At 43.1% G+C, this 20,474-nt stretch overlaps 1 pseudogene across 1 annotated transcript; it reads right to left on the minus strand.

Annotated features, from left to right (window-relative positions):
• Positions 1-2,523: 2,523 nt before the first annotated feature.
• On the minus strand, positions 2,524-19,441 carry LOC311115271 (V-type proton ATPase subunit B, brain isoform-like; annotated as a pseudogene). The gene is made up of 8 exons: positions 19,300-19,441; positions 18,952-19,007; positions 18,668-18,816; positions 11,248-11,312; positions 11,071-11,148; positions 10,821-10,959; positions 2,700-2,801; positions 2,524-2,639 (listed from the first exon to the last, which is right to left on the minus strand). The product of its transcript is annotated as a V-type proton ATPase subunit B, brain isoform-like (transcript).
• Between the last annotated feature and the right edge of the window lie 1,033 nt (positions 19,442-20,474).

A 20,474-nucleotide genomic window follows, 5' to 3' on the forward strand; every position in this document is an offset into this window, starting at 1 on the left:
CAGGACAATGACCCTAAGCATACTGCTAAAGCAACACTCAAGTGGAATGGCCTAGTCAAAGCCCAGACCTCAATCAATTTGAGAATCTGTGGTATGACTTAAAGATTGCGGTACACCAGCGGAACCCATCCAACTTGAAGGAGCTGGAGCAGTTTTGCCTTGAAAAATTGGCATAAATCCCAGTGGCTAGATGTGCCAAGCTTATAGAGACATACCCCAAGAGACTTGCATCTGTAATTGCTGCAGAAGGTGGCTCTACAAAGTATTGACTTTGGGGGGGGGGGGGGGGGGTGAATAGTTATGCACGCTCAAGTGTTCTGTTTTTTTTACTTATTTCTTGTTTGTTTCACAATAAAACATATTTTGCATCTTCAAAGTGGTACGCATGTTGTGTAAATCAAATAATACAAACCCCCCAAAACTCAATTTTAATTCCAGGTTGTAAGGCAATAAAATAGGAAAAATGCCAAGGGGGATGAATACTTTCGCAAGCTACTGTACCTAAATATATACCAAAGAATATAGAGAAACAAATATAGAAATACAGTGAGGGAAAAAAGTATTTGATCCCCTGCTGATTTTGTACGTTTGCCCACTGACAAAGACATTATCAGTCTATCATATTAATGGTAGGTTTATTTGAACAGTGAGAGACAGAATAACAACAAAACAATTCAGAAAAACGCATGTCAAAAATGTTATAAATTGATTTGCATTTTAATGAGGGAAATAAGTATTTGACCCCTCTGCAAAACATGACTTAGTACTTGGTGGCAAAACCCTTGTTGGCAATCACAGAGGTCAGACGTTTCTTGTAGTTGGCCACCAGATTTGCACACATCTCAGGAGGGATTTTGTTCCACCCCTCTTTGCAGATCTTCTCCAAGTCATTAAGGTTTCGAGGCTGACGTTTGGCAACTCGAACATTCAGCTCCCTCCACAGATTTTCTATGGGATTAAGGTCTGGAGACTGGCTAGGCCATTCCAGGACCTTAATGTGCTTCTTCTTGAGCCACTCCTTTGTTGCCTTGGCTGTGTGTTTTGGGTCATTGTCATGCTGGAATACCCATCCACGACCCATTTTCAATGCCCTGGCTGAGGGAAGGAGGTTCTCACCCAAGACTTGATGGTACATGGCCCCGTCCATCGTCCCTTTGATGCAGTGAAGTTGTCCTGTCCCCTTAGCAGAAAAACAGCCCCAAAACATAATGTTTCCACCTCCATGTTTGACGGTGGGGATGGTGTTCTTGGGGTCGAGGCAGCATTCCTCCTCCTCCAAACACGGCGAGTTGAGTTGATGCCAAAGAGCTCGATTCGACTATGGTCCCAGCTGCCTTGAGATCATTGACAAGATCCTCCCGTGTAGTTCTGGGCTGATTCCTCACCGTTCTCATGATCATTGCAACTCCACGAGGTGAGATCTTGCATGGAGCCCCAGGCCAAGGGAGATTGTCAGTTATTTTGTGTTTCTTCCATTTGCGAATAATCGCACCAACTGTTGTCACCTTCTCACCAAGCTGCTTGGCGATGGTCTTGTAGCCCATTCCAGCCTTGTGTAGGTCTACAATCTTGTCCCTGACATCCTTGGAGAGGTCTTTGGTCTTGGCCATGGTGGAGAGTTTGGAATCTGATTGATTGATTGCTTCTGTGGACAGGTGTCTTTTATACAGGTAACAAGCTGAGATTAGGAGCACTCCCTTTAAGAGTGTGCTCCTAATCTCAGCTCGTTACCTGTATAAAAGACACCTGGGAGCCAGAAATCTTTCTGATTGAGAGGGGGTCAAATACTTATTTCCCTCATTAAAATGCGAATCAATTTATAACATTTTTGACATGATTTTGTTGTTGTTATTCTGTCTCTCACTGTTCAAATAAACCTACCATTAAGATTATAGACTGATCATTTCTTTGTCAGTGGGCAAACGTACAAAATCAGCAGGGGATCAAATACTTTTTTCCCTCACTGTATATCCATCTATTCTACAGGTCTTCCATGTAAATAACAAGACATTGTCATTACTAAACCACAGCGTGTGTGTTGAAGGAGCAGCTACAATATCATACACAATATAGAGAAATATATAGATGGCACATATACGTAAATCGGCAGGAATAACAATAGGCATCTGTGTAGTTTGTGAGTTGCGTATTTTAGTTCAAATACGAAAGTAAGTTTAAGCATTTGGATTGACATAGTGCAAAAACAGCACTGATCTGTGCAAAACATACCAGCAGCAACAACACACAGGCAACATTCTGGTCATAACAAAATACCATTGAAAATGTAAACAATCACTGAGTGAAATGTGCTGTTGGGCGTAATCGCATCTGTCATATACATGCATTATCACTGCATGATCACTGCATCATCACTGATCTACACTACATCTACAGCACCAGTCATAAGTTTGGACACTTTTTTGGTTACTACATGATTCCATGTGTTATTTCATAGTTTTGATGTCTTCACTATTATTCTGCAAAAATAAAGAAAAACCCTTGAATGAGTAGGTGTGTCCAAACTTTTGACTGGTAGTGTATATGTGGTCGTTGGCAAGGTTGAGGAACAGACAGACGTTGTCCATGGAACCATTCTCCTCAAAGTCTGACTTGAAGAACAGAGCTGTCTCCATGTTGACCTGCGGTCAGGGGTTAGTGGTCAAGGGTTAAGGGACAATGTGTCTGCGCGTGTGTCTCACCCCCATTGCGGCGAAGACGATAGCAAAGTTGTCATCACTGTAATCCATCACGTCTTTAGACTTCCTCACGAGGCCTGCCTGACGACAGATCTGAGCCACTATCTAGAGAGAGAGAGAGAGAGAGAGAGAGAGAGAGAGAGAGAGAGAGAGAGAGAGAGAGAGAGAGAGAGAGAGAGAGAGAGAGAGAGAGAGAGAGAGAGAAAATGTCAATTGGCTTTCTACCAAAATACCGTACTACAAACCATGTACACACCCTGCACATCCCTATTGGCAAACAAAACAAAACAAAAGCAAAGCCTTCTCATGCTTTGTTGATTTCAAAAAAGCTTTTGACACAATTTGGAATGAGGGTCTGCTATACAAATTGATGGAAAGCAGTGTTGGGGGAAAACATATCACATTATAAAATCAATGGTTAAAATTGGCAATAAACACACAGATTTCTATCCTCAGAGCTGTGGGATGAGACAGGGATGCAGCTTGAGCCCCACCCTATTCAACCTTTATATCATTGAATTGGCATTGGCACTAGAACAGTCTGCAGCACCCGGCCTCACCCTACTGAACTCATAAATCAAACGTCTACTGTTTGCAGATGATCTGGTGCTTCTATCCCCAACCAAGTAGGGCCTACAGCAGCACCTAGACCTTCTGCACATATTCTGTCAGACTTGGGCCCTGACAGTGAATCTCAGTAAGACAAAAATAATGGTGTTCCAAAAAAGGTCCAGTAGCCAGGACAACAAATACAAATTATATCTAGACACCGTTGCCCTAGAGAACACCAAGAATTATACGTACCTCGGCCTAAACATCAACACCACAGGTAACTTCCACAAGGCTGTGAACGATCTGAGAGACAAGGCAAGAAGGGCCTTCTACGCTATCAAAAGGAACATAAAACTCAAAATCCCAATTAGGATCTGGCTAAAAATACTTCAATAAGTTATAGAATCCATTGCCCTCTATGGTCGTGAGGTCTGGGGTCCACTCAACAACCAACAATTCACAAAATGGGACAACCAACCAAATGAGACCCTGCACGCAGAATTCTGCAAAAACAAATACTTTGTGTGCAACATAAATCTTAAAACTTGCTAGTTATCAATATCCAGAAAAGAGCTGTTAAATTCTACAACCACCTAAAAGGAAGCGATGCCTACACATTCCACCTACAGAGAGATTAACCTAGAGAAGCGTTACCTCAGCCAGCTGGTTCTGGGGCTCCGTTCTCAAACACAAAACAGACCCCACAGAGCCCCAGGACAGCAACACAATTAGACCCAACCAAATTATGAGAAAGCAAATAGATAACTATACTCAACAAAATAATAAACGCAACATTTAAAGTGTTGGTCCCATGTTTCATGAGCTGAAATAAAAGATCCCAGACATTTTCCATAAACACAAAAAGCTTATTTCTCTCAAATGTTGTGCACAAATTTGTTTACATTCCTGTTAGTGAGCATTTCTCCTTTGCCAAGATAATCCATCCACCTGAAAGGTGTGGCATATCAAGAAGCTGATTAAACAGCATGATCATTACACAGGTGAACCTTGTGCTGGGGACAATAAAAGGCCACTCTAAAATGTGCAGTTTTGTCACACAATACAATGCCACAGATGTCTCAAGTTTAGAGGGAGCGTGCACTTGGAATGTTAACTGCAGGAATGTCCACCAGAGCTGCTGCCAGATAATTGAATGTTCATCTCTCTAGAGAATTTGGCAGTACGTCCAACCGGCCTCACAACCGCAGATCACATGTAACCACGCCAGCCCAGGACCTCCACATCCTGCTTCTTCACCAGTGGGATCGTCTGAGACCAGCCACCCGGACAGCTGATGAAACTGTGGGTTTGCACAACCAAAGAATTTCAGCACAAACTGTGAGAAACCATCTCAGGGAAGCTCTTCTGCATGCTCGTCGTCCTCACCAGGGTCTTGATCTGACTGCAGTTCGGCGTTGTAACTGACTTCACTGGGCAAATGCTCACCTTCGATGGCAACTGGCACGCTGGAGAAGTGTGCTCTTCACGGATGAATCTGGGTTTCAACTGTACCCAGCAGATGGCAGACAGCATGTATGGCATGGGCAGGCATAAGCTACGGACAACGAACACAATTGCATCTTATCGATGGCAATTTGAATGCACAGAGATACTGTGACGAGATCCTGAGGCCCATTGACATGCTATTCATCCGCCACATGATAATGCACGGCCCCATGTCACAAGAATCTTTACACAATTCCTGGAAGCTGAACATTTCCCAGTTCTTCCATGGCCTGCATACTCACCAGACATGTCACCCTTTGAGCATGTTTGGGCTGCTCTGGATTGACGTGTACGACAGCGTGTTCCAGTACCACCAATATCCAGCAGCTTCGCACAGCCATTGAAGAAGAGTGGGACAACATTCCACAGGCCATAATCAACAGCCTGATCAACTCTATGCAAATGAGATGTGTTGCGCTGCATGAGGCAAATGGTGGTCACACCAGATACTGACTGGTTTTCTGATCCACGCCCCTACCTTTTTTTAAAGGTATCTGTGACCAACAGATGCATATCTGTATTCTCAGTCATGTGAAATCCATAGATTAGGGCCTAATGAATTTATTTCAATTGACTGATTTCCTTAAATGAACTTGTTATGACAAGTTTCTCTGTAATCAAGTAATTCATGATGCAAGAAGATATTTAACACTTAGATGGAGAATTGATGCAAATTATTTAATAGATACGGTACCGGGTTCGCATAACAAACGGCACGTGCTTTGCCTCTTGTCATCCGAACTCACTGAACAAAGGAAATCTCTTAGCTTATATATTTGTTTTCAAGCTAATTCTATCCAACAGTTGCCATCCATTATTGAGTGTCACTCCTCACCAGAAAAGGATCACCCTATATGGTATTTTGTTGCACCCTAGTAAGGATATTCCATCACGTACTCCTCCTAAGATTAGCACCAGTGGCCCCCCTGCTATCTTGGCCCGCATACTTTTGTCACGAATTCAGCTGAGGCTGCCCCTCCTCCTTGCTCAGGCAGGTTTCGGCGTTCATCGTCACCGGCTTACTAGCCACTACCGCTCAATTTATCATCACTCCATTTGTCTTGTCTTGTCTTGTCAATCACACACATCTGTGGTCCTCTGTAGCTCAGCTGGTAGAGCACGGCACTTGTAACGCCAAGGTAGTGGGTTCGATCCCCAGGACCACCCATACACAAAAATGTATGCACGCATGACTGTAAGTCGCTTTGGATAAAAGCGTCTGCTAAATGGCATATTTTATATTATATCTGGAAATTGGAATGCCTAAACAGAGAGTACACAGTGGCAGAATACCTGACCACGGTGACAGACCCAAAATTAAGAAAATCCTTGACTGTTGGCCCAGAACAGGAAAGCACGTCTGGCCCTTAAATCTACAAGGAAAGCTAACATTAAAAATATGCATGTCAATCTCAAATTAGAAGTGAGATTGACTTCATCATTACTTATATTTGTGAGAGGTTTTGACATGTTTAAACTACAAGCACACAGCTCAGACACTCATGCATACCCCACAAAACATGCAACTAGAGGTCTCTTCACAGTCCCCAACTTCACAGTCCCCAGACTATGGGGGGTGCACAGTACTACATAGAGCCATGACTACATGGAACTCTATTTCACATCAAGTAACTCACACAAGCATTAAAATACACCATATCGAACAGCGGGGACTGTAAAGAGCCACACACACAGGCACAGACACACGCATACACACACATAGATTTTATGTTGTAGATATGTGGGAGTAGATTAGTGGACTGAGAACACACACTTAATGTGTTGTGAAATCTTTTGTGAAATGTAATTTAATGTTTTTAATTGTATATAACTGCCTCACACTGCCCTACCCTATGCTTTGACTTCTTTCTCCCCTCTCTCTCCAGATAAAATCTTGCGACTTGTGACGGCAGGCCGCCCAACAACCTGCCCGCTTGACCCTATCCCCTCCTCTCTTCTCCAGACCATCTCCGGTGACCTTCACCCTTACCTCACCTCGCTGATCAACTCATCCTTGACCGCTGGCTATGTCCCTTCCGTCTACAAGAGAGCGAGAGTTGCACCCCTTCTCAAAAAACCAACACTCGATCCCTCCGATGTCAACAACTACAGACCAGTATCCCTTCTTTCTTTTCTCTCCAAAACTATTGAGCGTGCCGTTTTTAGCCAACTCTCTTGCTATCTCTCTCAGAATGACCTTCTTGATCCAAACCAGTCAGGTTTCAAGACTGGTCATTCAACTGAGACTGCTCTTCTCTGTGTCACGGAGGCTCTCCGCACTGCTAAAGCTAACTCTCTCTCCTCTGCTCTTGTCCTTCTAGACCTGTCTGCTGCCTTTGATACTGTGAACCATCAGATCCTCCTCTCCACCCTCTCCGAGCTGGGCATCTCCGGCGCAGCTCACTCTTGGATTGCGTCCTACCTGACCGGTCGCTCCTACCAAGTGGCGTGGCGAGAAGCTGTCTCCGCACCACGTGCTCTCACCACTGGTGTCCCCCAGGGCTCAGTTCTAGGCCCTCTCCTATTCTCGCTATACACCAAGTCACTTGGCTCTGTCATATCCTCACATGGCCTCTCCTATCATTGCTACGCTGACGACACACAACTAATCTTCTCCTTTCCCCCCTTCTGATAACCAGGTGGCGAATCGCATCTCTGCATGTCTGGCAGACATATCAGTATGGATGACGGATCACCACCTCAAGCTGAACCTTGGCAAGACGGAGCTGCTCTTCCTCCCGGGGAAGGACTGCCTGTTCCATGATCTCGCCATCACGGTTGACAACTCCGTTGTGTCCTCCTCCCAGAGTGCGAAGAGCCTTGGCGTGACCCTGGACAACACCCTGTCGTTCTCCGCTAACATCAAGGCGGTGACCCGATCCTGTAGGTTCATGCTCTACAACATTCGGAGTGTACGACCCTGCCTTACACAGGAAGCGGCACAGGTCCTAATCCAGGCACTTGTCATCTCCCGTCTGGATTACTGCAACTCGCTGTTGGCTGGGCTCCCTGCCTGTGCCATTAAACCCCTACAACTCATCCAGAATGCCGCAGCCCGTCTGGTGTTCAACCTTCCCAAGTTCTCTCACGTCACCCCCGCTCCTCCGCACACTCCACTGGCTTCCAGTTGAAGCTCGCATCTGCTACAAGACCATGGTGCTTGCCTACGGAGCTGTGAGGGGAACGGCACCTCCGTACCTTCAGGCTCTGATCAGTCCCTACACCCAAACGAGGGCATTGCGTTCATCCACCTCTGGCCTGCTGGCTCCCCTACCTCTGCGGAAGCATAGTTCCCGCTCAGCCCAGTCAAAATTGTTCGCTGCTCTGGCACCCCAATGGTGGAACAAGCTCCCTCACGACGCCAGGACAGCGGAGTCACTCACCACCTTCCGGAGACATTTGAAACCCCACCTCTTTAAGGAATACCTGGGATAGGATAAAGTAATCATTCTACCCACCCCCACCCCCAAAAAAATTTTTTGTTGAAAAAATAATAAAATATAAAAAATAATAAAAACGAACAAAAAAATATTGGTTATCCCACTGGCTATAAGGTGAATGCACCTATTTGTAAGTCGCTCTGGATAAGAGCGTCTGCTAAATGACGTAAATGTAAATGTAAATGTTAATTTTGCTGGACACAAGAAAGAGTAGATGGCAGCAGCTAATGGGGATCCATAATAAATACAAATATGTACAGACTCAGTGAGCATAGCCTTGCTATTGAGAGAGAACGCCATAGGCAGACCTTGCTCTCAAGAGAAGACAGGCTATGTGAACACTGCCCACAAAATGAGGTGGAAACTGAGCTGCACCTCCTAACCTCCTGCCAAATGTATGAACACCTTAGAGATACATATTTCCCACAGATCATACGGACCCACAAAGAGTTTGAAAACAAATCCAACATTGATAAACTCCCATATGTGTTAGGCAAAATACCGAAGTCTGCAATCACAGCAGCAAGATTTGTGGCCAGTTGCCATGAGAAAAGGGCAACCAGTGCAGCACAAACAACATTGTAAATACCACCAATATTTATCTGTTTATTTATCTTCCCCTACTATTCGTACAACAACTATTTGCACATTGCTAAAACACTGTAGATAAAGTGCATTCGGAAAGTACAGTTACAGCCTTATTCTAAAATTGATTAAATCGTTTATTCCCTCATCAATCTACACATAATGACAAAGCAAAAACAGATTTGTAGAAATTGTATCAATAAAATAAAAACTGAAATATGACATTTACATAAGTATTCAGACCATTTACTCAGTACTTTGTTGAAGCACCTTTGGCAGCGATTACAGCCTCGAGTCTTCTTGGGTATGACCGGGCTCAAGTCCGGGCTCTGGCTGGGCCACTCAAGGATATTCAGAAAGTTGTCCCGAAGCCACTCCTGCGTTGTCTTGGCTGTGTGCTTAGGGTCGTTGTCCTGTTGGAAGGTAAACCTTCACCCCAGTCTGAGGTCCTGAGCACTCTGGAGCAGGTTTTCATCAAGTTTCTCTCTGTACTTTGCTCCGTTCATCTTTTCCTCAATCCTGACTAGTCTCTCAGTCCCTGCCACTGAAAAACATCCCCACAGCATGATGCTGCCACCACCATGCTTCACCGTAGGGATGGTGCCAGGTTTCCTCCAGACGTGATGCTTGGCATTCAGGCCAAAGATTTCAATCTTGGTTTCATCAGACCAGAGAATCTTGGTTCTCATGGTCTGGGAGTCTTTAGGTGCCTTTTGGCAAACTCCAAGCAGGATGTCATGTGCCTTTTACTGAGGAGTCGCTTCCGTCTGGCCACTCTACCATAAAGGCCTGATTGGTGGAGTGCTGCAGAGATGGTTGTCCTTCTGGAAGGTTCTCCCATCTCCACAGAGGAAACCTGGAGCTCTGTCAGAGTGACCATTGGGTTCTTGTTCACCTCCCTGACCAAGGCCCTTCTCCCCCAATTGCTCAGTTTGGCCAGGCAGCCAGCTCTAGGAAGACTCTTGGTGGTTCCAAAGTTCTTCCATTTAAGAATGATGGAGGCCACTGTGTTCTTGGGGACCTTCAATACTTCAGACATGTTTTGGTACCCTTCCCCAGATCTGTGCCTCGACACAATCCTGTCTCGGAGCTCTACGGACAATTCCTTCGACCTCATGGCTTGGTTTTTCCTCTGACATGCACTGTCAACTGTGGGACCATATATAGACAGGTGTGTTTTTTCCCCAAATCATGTCCAAACAATTGAATTTACCACAGGTGGACTCCAATCAAGTTGTAGAAACATCTCAAGGATGATAAATAGAAACAGGATGCACCTGAGCTCAATTTTGAGTCTCCTAGGAAAGGGTCTGAATACTTTTGGAAATAAGGTATTTATGTTTTTTTTAAATGTAAATCTGCAAAATTAGAAATACAAACGTTTTTTGCTTTGTCATTATGGGTTATTATGTGAGGGAAAAAAATATTTCATGAATTTTAGAATAAGGCTGTAACGTAACAAAATGTGGAAAAAGTCAAGGGGTCTGAATACTTTCTGAATGCACTGTAGCTGATAATATAGCACTTGAAATGTCTATATTTTTCAAACCTTAATGACTGCAATGTTTACTGTTAATTTCTAATTGTTTTTAGTTGATATTGTTTTGTGTCTTCTCACTTTTGTTTATTGTTAATTTCACTTGCTTTGGCAATGTAAACACGTTTCCACAGGCCAATAAAGCCCATTTGAATTGAAAGAGAAAGCAAGAGAGAGAGAGAGAGAGCACGAGAGAGAGACAGAGAGAGAGAAAGAGAGATAGTAAAATATACACACGCTGCAGGATATGAAAAGCTCAAAGCTCATTTCCCCATTTCATCAAACTGAACTAATTAAAAGGAAATGATACAAATGAATGAATCAATTTCATTAGTAGGTTTAATCAGTACTAGACCCTTTGGATGTGCTGCTTTAATACCTTCACACAGATTACCAGGCCATTCACACAGCTCTTAATGCTAAAGATGGGGGTTGAGGGAGGTACACTGTGTGTGTGTGTGTGTTTGTGTGTGTTTGTGTGTGTGTATGTGTGCGTGTGTGTACCTCGTTGTGTGGCAGTCCTGCAGCAGAGAAGATGGTATTTTCTGCCCTTTAACGATGCTGTTCATGCCGTCTATTGCAGAGATCCCTGTCTGGATCATCTCCTGCGGGTAGATACGACACTGAGGGTTGATAGGCTGGCCTGGACACACACACACACACACACACACACACACACACAATCATCTCCTCTGGGTAGGAACAACACTATCTTTACATACATTTCTCTCAATCTATATCAGTAGATGTGTACCCATGATGTCCAGGTAGTCCTCTGCCATTACTGCGGAGCCTTTATCGATGGGCTTGCCTGATCCATTAAACACACGACCTGCAAACAGAAATGCATATATACACATACACACATTCAGATTGACAGTCTTCAGAGACGTGTGTTACTGTATGTGTGTAAAAAGTATTACATTCCTACCCAGCATATCTTCAGAGCCAGGTGTGCGTAGGATGTCTCCTGTAAACTCACAGCTGGTCTTCTTAGTATCAATACATTTATATTTTTACATTTTAGTCATTTAGCAGACGCTCTTATCCAGAGCGACTTAGTTAGTGAGTGCATACATTTTCATACTGGGCCCCCGTGGGAATCGAACCCACAACCATGGCGTTGCAAGCGCCATGCTCTATCGACTGAGCTACACGGGACCTGATGTCCCCTCAAACATCTACACACACACGCACCAGGAGAATTGTTAGATGTGTGTTTTTGAGACCTGATGAGAAAGTTACAAACAATTAACATCAATACTACGATGGCTTACGTGTCAAGCAAAACCTTTTGTGGAAGGTACTGCGCTGTGTAAATCAAGCTGACAATAGCAGATCATCAACATAAATGTAGGTGTATTGGATTGAATCCAAAGTGGACAACAACTGTCTTCACTGGCGCAACAAACGAGACATCAAAATATTCTGGACATTCATCCGAACACTGTTTCCCCGCACTTTGGCTGTTTTTGCATGGCATGCTATATCACAACATCCAGGTACATTGGCTTACGAAAGTATTCATCCCTCCTATTTTGTTGCCTTACAACCTGGAATTAAAATTGATTTTTGGGGGGTTTGTATCATTTGACTTACACAACATGCCTACCACTTTGAAGATGCAAAATATTTGTAATTGTGAAACAAACAAGAAATAAGACAAGAAAACAGAAAACTTGAGCGTGCATATTTTAGCTCAATTTTAGTCTCATCTGACCAGAGTACCTTCTTCCATATGTTTGGGGAGTCTCCCACATGCCTTTTGGCGAACACCAAACGCGTTTGCTTATTTTTTTCATTAAGCAATGGCTTTTTTCTGGCCACTCTTCCGTAAAGCCCAGCTCTGTGGAGTGTACGGCTTAAAGTGGTCTTATGGACAGATACTCCAATCTCCACTGTGGAGCTTTGCAGCTCCTTCAGGGTTATCTTTGGTCTCTTTGTTGCCTCTCTGATTAATGCCCTGCTTGCCTAGTCCGTGAGTTTTGGTGGGCGGCCCTCTCTTGGCAGGTTTGTTGTGGTGCCATATTCTTTCAATTTTTTAATAATGGATTTAATGGTGCTCCGTGGGATGTACAAAGTTTCTGATACATTTTTTTAACCAAACCCTGATCTGTACTTCTACACAACTTTGTCTCTGACCTGTTTGGAGAGCTCCTTGGTCTTCATGGTGCCTCTTGCTTGGTGGTGCCCCTTGCTTAGTGGTGTTGCAGACTCTGGGGCCTTTCAGAACAGGTGTATATATACTGAGATCATGTGACAGATCATGTGACACTTAGATTGCACACAGGTGGACTTTATTTAACTAATTATGTGACTTCTGAAGGTAATTGGTTGCACCAGATCTTATTTAGGGGCTTCTTAGCAAAGGGGGTGAATACATATGCACGCACCTCTTTTCAGTTATTTATTTTGTATAATTTATTTTAACATGTTATTTTTTTCATTTCATTTCACCAATTTGGACTATTTTGTGTGTGTCCATTACATGAAATCCAAATAAAAATCCATTTAAATTACAGGTTGTAATGCAACAAAATAGGAAAAACGCCAAGGGGGATGAATACTTTTGCAAGGCACTGTAATTGTCATTCAGAAAAACATTTCCTGGCGTTAGGCGACTCTTTTTGTTAGAAGCGTTTGATTTTGTAATCACATACTGTACATCATTTTGGATTTGTGTGCCCATTAAAACGGTTTTCACGCAGCCGCATAGGCATGGGTGGGCCTGGATGGGTCTGGGCCCACCCATTCGGGTGCCAGGCCCACCCAATTAGATTGAGCTAAAATAAATGCTCTCTACTTCTCAGTGTTCCAAACGGGATATTATTTGTCTTTTTACCTAAACATGTAAACACCATCAGATAGAATTCATAGCAAGCAGAGCACTGGAATGACATTCAAATTAATTGGAATGACCTTCACTTTCATGGGATAAGTGGCCAAAAACAACTAACTGAAAAACACAACCCCAATAAGCCACGAATATGACAGCATTGAGGCATATTTCACTGTGCTTCTATGGCTATGTGCACCATGCCACTGCCTACTTCATTTGTTAATTTAGCAAACAAGACTGCTCATAATCCAATGCCTTTATCACAGTCAACACACCTCCTACTAGGCAGACACTGGTTGAATTAACATTGTTTCCACATCATTTTTTACTTATCTATTTTTTACTTCAGTTTATTTTAGTAAATACTTTCTTAAAACGTATTTTTCTTAAAACTGCATTGTTGGTTAAGGGTTTGTAAGTAAGCATTTCACTGTAAGGTCTGATTGGCTCAAACGCATTAAGAAGGAAAGAAATTCCACAAATTAACTTTTAAGAAGGCACACCTGTTAATTGAAATGCATTACAGGTGACTACCTCATGAAGCTGGTTGAGAGAATGCCTGGACAAAAGGAACACCTACAGTGGGGAAAAAAAGTATTTAGTCAGCCACCAATTGTGCAAGTTCTCCCACTTAAAAAGATGATAGAGGCCTGTAATTTTCATCATAGGTACACGTCAACTATGACAGACAAATTGAGAAAAGAAAATCCTGAAAATCACATTGTAGGATTTTTCATGAATTTATTTGCAAATTATGGTGGAAAATAAGTATTTGGTCACCTACAAACAAGCAAGATTTCTGGCTGTCACAGACCTGTAACTTCTTCTTTAAGAGGCTCCTCTGTCCTCCACTCGTTACCTGTATTAATGGCACCTGTTTGAACTTGTTATCAGTATAAAAGACACCTGTCCACAACCTCAAACAGTCACACTCCAAACTCCACTATGGCCAAGACCAAAGAGATGTCAAAGGACACCAGAAACAAAATTGTAGACCTGCACCAGGCTGGGAAGACTGAATCTGCAATAGGTAAGCAGCTTGGTTTGAAGAAATCAACTGTGGGAGCAATTATTAGGAAATGGAAGACATACAAGACCACTGATAATCTCCCTCGATCTGGGGCTCCATGCAAGATCTCACCCCGTGGGGTCAAAATGATCACAAGAACGGTGAGCAAAAATCCCAGAACCACACAGGGGGACCTAGTGAATGACCTGCAGAGAGCTGGGACCAAAGTAACAAAGCCTACCATCAGTAACACACTACGCCGCCAGCGACTCAAATCCTGCAGTGCCAGACGTGTCCCCCTGCTTAAGCCAGTACATGTCCAGGCCCGTCTGAAGTTTACTAGAGTGCATTTGGATGATCCAGAAGAGGATTGGGAGAATGTCATATGGTCAGATGAAACCAAAATAGAACTTTTTGGTAAAAACTCAACTTGTCGTGTTTGGAGGACAAAGAATGCTGAGTTGCATCCAAAGAACACCATACCTACTGTGAAGCATGGGGGTGGAAACATCATGCTTTGGGGCTGTTTTTCTGCAAAGGGACCAGGACGACTGATCCGTGTAAAGGAAAGAATGAATGGGGCCATGTATCGTGAGATTTTGAGTGAAAACCTCCTTCCATCAGCAAGGGTATTGAAGATGAAACGTGGCTGGGTCTTTCAGCATGACAATGATCCCAAACACACTGCCCGGGCAATGAAGGAGTGGCTTCGTAAGAAGCATTTCAAGGTCCTGGAGTGGCCTAGCCAGTCTCCAGATCTCAACCCCATAGAAAATCTTTGGAGGGAGTTGAAAGTCTGTGTTGCCCAGCGACAGCCCCAAAACATCACTGCTCTAGAGGAGATCTACATGGAGGAATGGGCCAAAATACCAGCAACAGTGTGTGAAAACCGTGTGAAGACTTACAGAAAACGTTTGACCTGTGTCATTGCCAACAAAGGGTATATGACAAAGTATTGAGTAACTTTTGTTATTGACCAAATACTTATTTATTTGCAAATCAATTCATTAAAAATCCTACAATGTGATTTTCTGGATTTTATTTTCTCATTTTGTCTGTCATAGTTGACGTGTACCTATGATGAATATTACAGGCCTCTCTCATCTTTTTAAGTGGGAGAACTTGCACAATTGGTGGCTGACTAAATACTTTTTTTCCCCACTGTATGTGAGAATGCTATTCATTGACTGCAGCTCAGCATTCAACACCATAGTGCCCTCAAAGCTCATCACTAAGCTAAGGACCCTGGGACTAAACACCTCCCTCTGCAATTGGATCCTGGACTTCCTGACGGACCGCCCCCAGGTGGTAAGGGTAGGTAACAACACATCCGCCACGCTGATCCTCAACACGGGGGCCCCTCAGGGGTGCGCGCTCAGTCCCCTCCTGTACTCCCTGTTCACTCATGACTGCATGGCCAGGCACGACTCCAACACCATCATTAAGTTTGCCGATGACACAACAGTGGTAGGCCTGATCACCGACAATGACGAGACAGCCTATAGGGAGGAGGTCAGAGTCCTGGCCATGTGGTGCCAGGACAACAACCTCTCCCTCAACGTGATCAAGACAAAGGAGATGATTGTGGACTACAGGAAAAAGAAGAGGACTGAGCACGCACCCATTCTCATTTTTGCATTGCCCCCCCACCCCTCTTTTACGCTGCTGCTACTCTCTGTTTATTATCTATGCATAGTCACTTTAATAACTGTACCTACATGAACATATTACCCCAATTACCTCGACTAACCGGTGGCCCCGCAGATTGACTTGGTACCGGTACCCCCTGTATATAGCCTCGCTATTGATATTTTTACTGCTGCTCTTTAATTATTTGTTACTTTATTTCTTATTATTTTATATTGTATTTTTTTGTGATTTTTTTGGTATTCTTTCTTAAAACTGCATTATTGGTTAAGGGCTTGTACGTAAGCATTTCACTGTAAGATCTACACCTGTTGTATTCGGCGCATGTGACAAATACATTTTGATTTGATTTGATTTGAAGAGTGTGCAAAGATGTCATCAAGGCAAAGGGTGGCTACTTTGAAGAATCTCAAATATAACATATATTTTGATTTGTTTAACACTTTTTTGGTTACCACATGATTCCATGTGTGTTATTTCATAGTTTTTATGTCTTTACTATTATTCTCCAATGTAGAAAATAGTAAAAATAAAGAAAAACCCTTGAATGAGTAGGTGTGTCCAAACTTTTGACTGTATATATATTTTTTGCCTGTTTTGCATGTTATTTTGGCATTCATATGTGTCACATATCAGTTTGCAAACGATGTTAAAACAAATAATCATTGAGTTAATAAAGCCGCATCCAAACATGGTCTCTTTTTTGCTTTCTTGAGTAAGGCAGCTCCAAAATGCAGGTGTTTCAGCCTAGCTCAGTGCTTTCTGTGGTGGTAGGGCAGCCTGCGCAAAATACAGAGTGTAGGGGTTGGTAATGTTCTCTAGTTGCGCCGTGATTGGCTCAGTGTTCTGTTACTCATGGGGACACTACTCACCACAAACTCTACGGGGAGAGCTTGAAAATTCTAGCCCCTTCGGTGCTGCCATAGATTTACATTAGAAGTGCCCATCCAAGAAGGCTCAAGGTCATTGGCCACAGATAAGATTACGTCAAATCACATCATATCTACCGTAGCTTTGATTAGACTGATCATGTCAACGTCATACTTTCAAAATCTTAGCTAGCAAGCTAGACAAGCAGTCATCATCCTGAATCAAGTCGATAATCTACTGGCAGATCCTTTTCAATCCTTGTCATATGAAGAGAAACTATAGATAAAACGTATCGGTGCAAATTGGCCATTGGACATAAACATTACAAGTTGGAAATCGCAAATTCAACAATGAGTGGTTTGGAAGGAATTAGTGGCTAACTGCAAGCGTTACAAAACAATCACTAGCCTGCTATTCAGTGGAGAGGGCGTGTGGTCCAAGTCTGGGTTTAAGGGTCTCTTTCCCAAGCTTAAAATGATAAACATTCACATGCAACACCATGGGCCAGAAAATGTTGAATATATTCGCCATGCTGTCAATTCAACATGACTTCTGCCGCGTTCAAAACAACTGGAAACTCGGAACTGGGAAATCTCAGACTTCAGTGAGTTCATGACAACTGGGAACTCTGAAAGAAACTAGCTCCAACTGAGAAAATACGTTTTGAACGGTCATCCAACTCGGAATTCCAAATCAGGAACTCGGGAACCTTGTTTTTTTCAGAGTTCCCAGTTGTCTTGAAAGCACCATAAATCCCGAGAATGCCAGACTTTGATGACAAAGTTTGATGACAGAATTTGACCACAAGAAGGACCGCCGCGCCACCTTCCTATTCAAATGACTACAGCACAACAAAGTGAGTCCAAAAATGTATTGTATGCTTCTGTATAAATGATGTAATATGCCAGGGAGATATGTATACTGTAGCTAAAAAAGTAATACTAAGTGTATGTTGTGTAGTAAGCTGTTTGTAGCCGTGTGCCTCACCCTAATAATTTGGTCCCTTCCCCCTCATAACTTAGCCTACTGTGCTGACTTGGTGGTGCACATGTAGCCTATAGCCTGTTTTAGAGAAATGTCTTCATCGAATATTGTAAGAGCTTTCATTGTCTGCTTATATGCCTCCTTTATTTATCCTACGGTTCTGACTTGGTGAACAGGGAGAATACTGTAAGAACGGGCCTTGTTCTGAATTCTGTCGCTGTACATTTCAAAGGTGCTGAACAAATAGTTATATTGACTACGTCCATCTTAGCTCACTCATTAGTGTCTTAATCGAAATTACGGATTACTTCTTATTCGCTCATTGTTCCCTTATGCCATAGTTTGTACATCTCAATTGTCAGTAGAAACCACATTTGTTAAACAAGTTATCCATATCAGCTATGTTTTTTAAAAAGGCAGTAAATTAGGCTGAATGAACTGTTTCGCTGCCAGACAAGGCTCCGCTGATAGCCAGGTGTCGCAGTGGTAAGGATTCACTCCATGGTGCTGAAAAGAAAGCTCTGCTGTTGGGACAGCTTTATGTAGGCCCAAACAGTTTGTGGGAACCATTTGTCACCGTTATAGTGCAATTAATGTAATATTTAGTGTTGTGTTGTGGCTTTGCTGGCTTGCATAAAAAATTGTAAAAAGAGTTTGCCCAGCCAAGATTGAAATGCCAAATTGCCACTGGAAATATTACTATAATAAGGCTACAAGGCTGTTTTTAGCCAACAGCCTTCAGACAGGTTTAAACGGGTTTCGGCAGGATTTAGGATGTTGCACACCCTTGGCTGAACTTGGTGTGCAACATTTTAAGTTGTCCGGAAATCTGAAAATGGTGGTGGAAAATTGTGTTTTATTAAGACAGTACACATATTTTTCCAGTTTTTCGATGCTAGACGATAGTCCAGCTCTAGCGCCCACTATCAGCTGCATCGGCTAGCGAAGGCTCAGCGTTCGCGCTAAAATATAACGCGTTGTGTTTTGTGGCACTGCTTCGACTAAGATGTCCCTGATGTCCCCTCAAACACACACACACATACACAAACTGACCTGCACCACAGCTTTAGACCTGTAACCTCCAACACCTGGCCGCTCCTCTTGGTTCCATCTGGCAGGGTCAGGTGGACGATCTCTGCATACCTGGGGAACTATCACACACACACAGGGTCAGGAGGATGAATTCACCACAACAGGGGTACTGGACAACATCGCTGCAGATCAGAGACTGGCTGTGTTTAATACAGCATGTTGGTTTGGAGATGTACTCATCTGTGATCGTTCACCTTCACCTGATCCAGAATCACCAGAGGCCCGTTGACTCCAGATACTGTCTTATAAGCTACAGTACAGACAGAAAACAGAGTTACTCGCACACTGCCCCCACCCCTTGTAGTAAGAAGCAGCAATTCATGCAACTCCTGAAAAACACTTTGAGGGGTGGTGATGGTGAAATAAGATTTATTTGAAATCATTAGGCTATGAGAAACTTATATTTTACAGCAATTATAACAATTAGTTTCAATAGGAATCGACGTCCCTGAATACTAGTCATCATCACTTGCCGCAGACTGCCCAACGTTATCTCCTATCGGGCTGTGGCTACTGCCCCGACAGACACTGTAATAACTCACTCAGGCGCGGATGGGAGATATAGTCGCGATTAAGGGCCAGGACGTGCTTCCGGGAGGAAGCCGTTTTGTTGCCGCCGGTAACGGCTGAGGAGAGCTCGTTAACAGCTTCGCTCACCGTCCCCTTCAACACATTCAACGCCATGTTTACCTCTAGATTGGAGTTGGAGAAGACAAGTCGTGACAGCAGGACTGCGCATGCGAGGTAGCTACGAAGAGGAACTGACCAAGGTGCTGATTTTGTCGAGATGTTTTATTATTTCAAGGGTAACTGTAACTGATATTTTGGTCTAAAACGACTATTACACATCAACAGAAAGCTCTTGGTGAGATATACAGTGCCTTCAGAAAGTATTCACACCTCTTGACTTTTCCACATTTCCACATTTTTGTCATTGGCCTACTACACATAATACCTCATAATGTCAAAGTGGAATTATGTTTTTCGATTTTTTAAAACAAATTAATTAAAAATGAAAAGCTGAAATGTCTTGAGTCAATAAGTATTCAACCCATTTGTTATGACATGCCTAAATAAGTTCAGGAGTAAAAGATTACTTAACAAGTCACAAAATAAGTTGCATGGACTCACTCCTTGTGCAATAATAGTGTTTAACATGATTTCTGAATGACTACCACATCTTTGTACATCACACATACAATGATCTGTAAGGTCCCTCAGTCAAGCAGTGTATTTCAAACACAGATTCAACCACAAAGACCATGGAGGTTTTCCAATACCTCGCAAAGAATGGCACCTATTGGTACAGTGAGGGAAAAAAGTATTTGATCCCCTGCTGATTTTGTACGGTTGCCCACTGACAAAGACATGATCAGTCTATAATTTAATGGTAGGTTTATTTGAACAGTGAGAGACAGAATAACAACAACAAAATCCAGAAAAACGCATGTCAAAAATGCATTTTAATGAGGGAAATAAGTATTTGACCCCTCTGCAAAACATGACTTAGTACTTGGTGGCAAAACCCTTGTTGGCAATCACAGAGGTCAGATGTTTCTTGTAGTTGGCCACCAGGTTTGCACACATCTCAGGAGGGATTTTGTCCCACTCCTCTTTGCAGATCTTCTCCAAGTCATTAAGGTTTCGAGACTGACGTTTGGCAACTCGAACCTTCAGCTCCCTCCACAGATTTTCTATGGGATTAAGGTCTGGAGAC

The sequence above is a fragment of the Coregonus lavaretus genome, assembly GCF_964263955.1.
Source record: "Coregonus lavaretus genome assembly, contig: HAP1_SCAFFOLD_3211, whole genome shotgun sequence".
In the NCBI taxonomy this organism is placed as follows: domain Eukaryota; kingdom Metazoa; phylum Chordata; class Actinopteri; order Salmoniformes; family Salmonidae; genus Coregonus; species Coregonus lavaretus.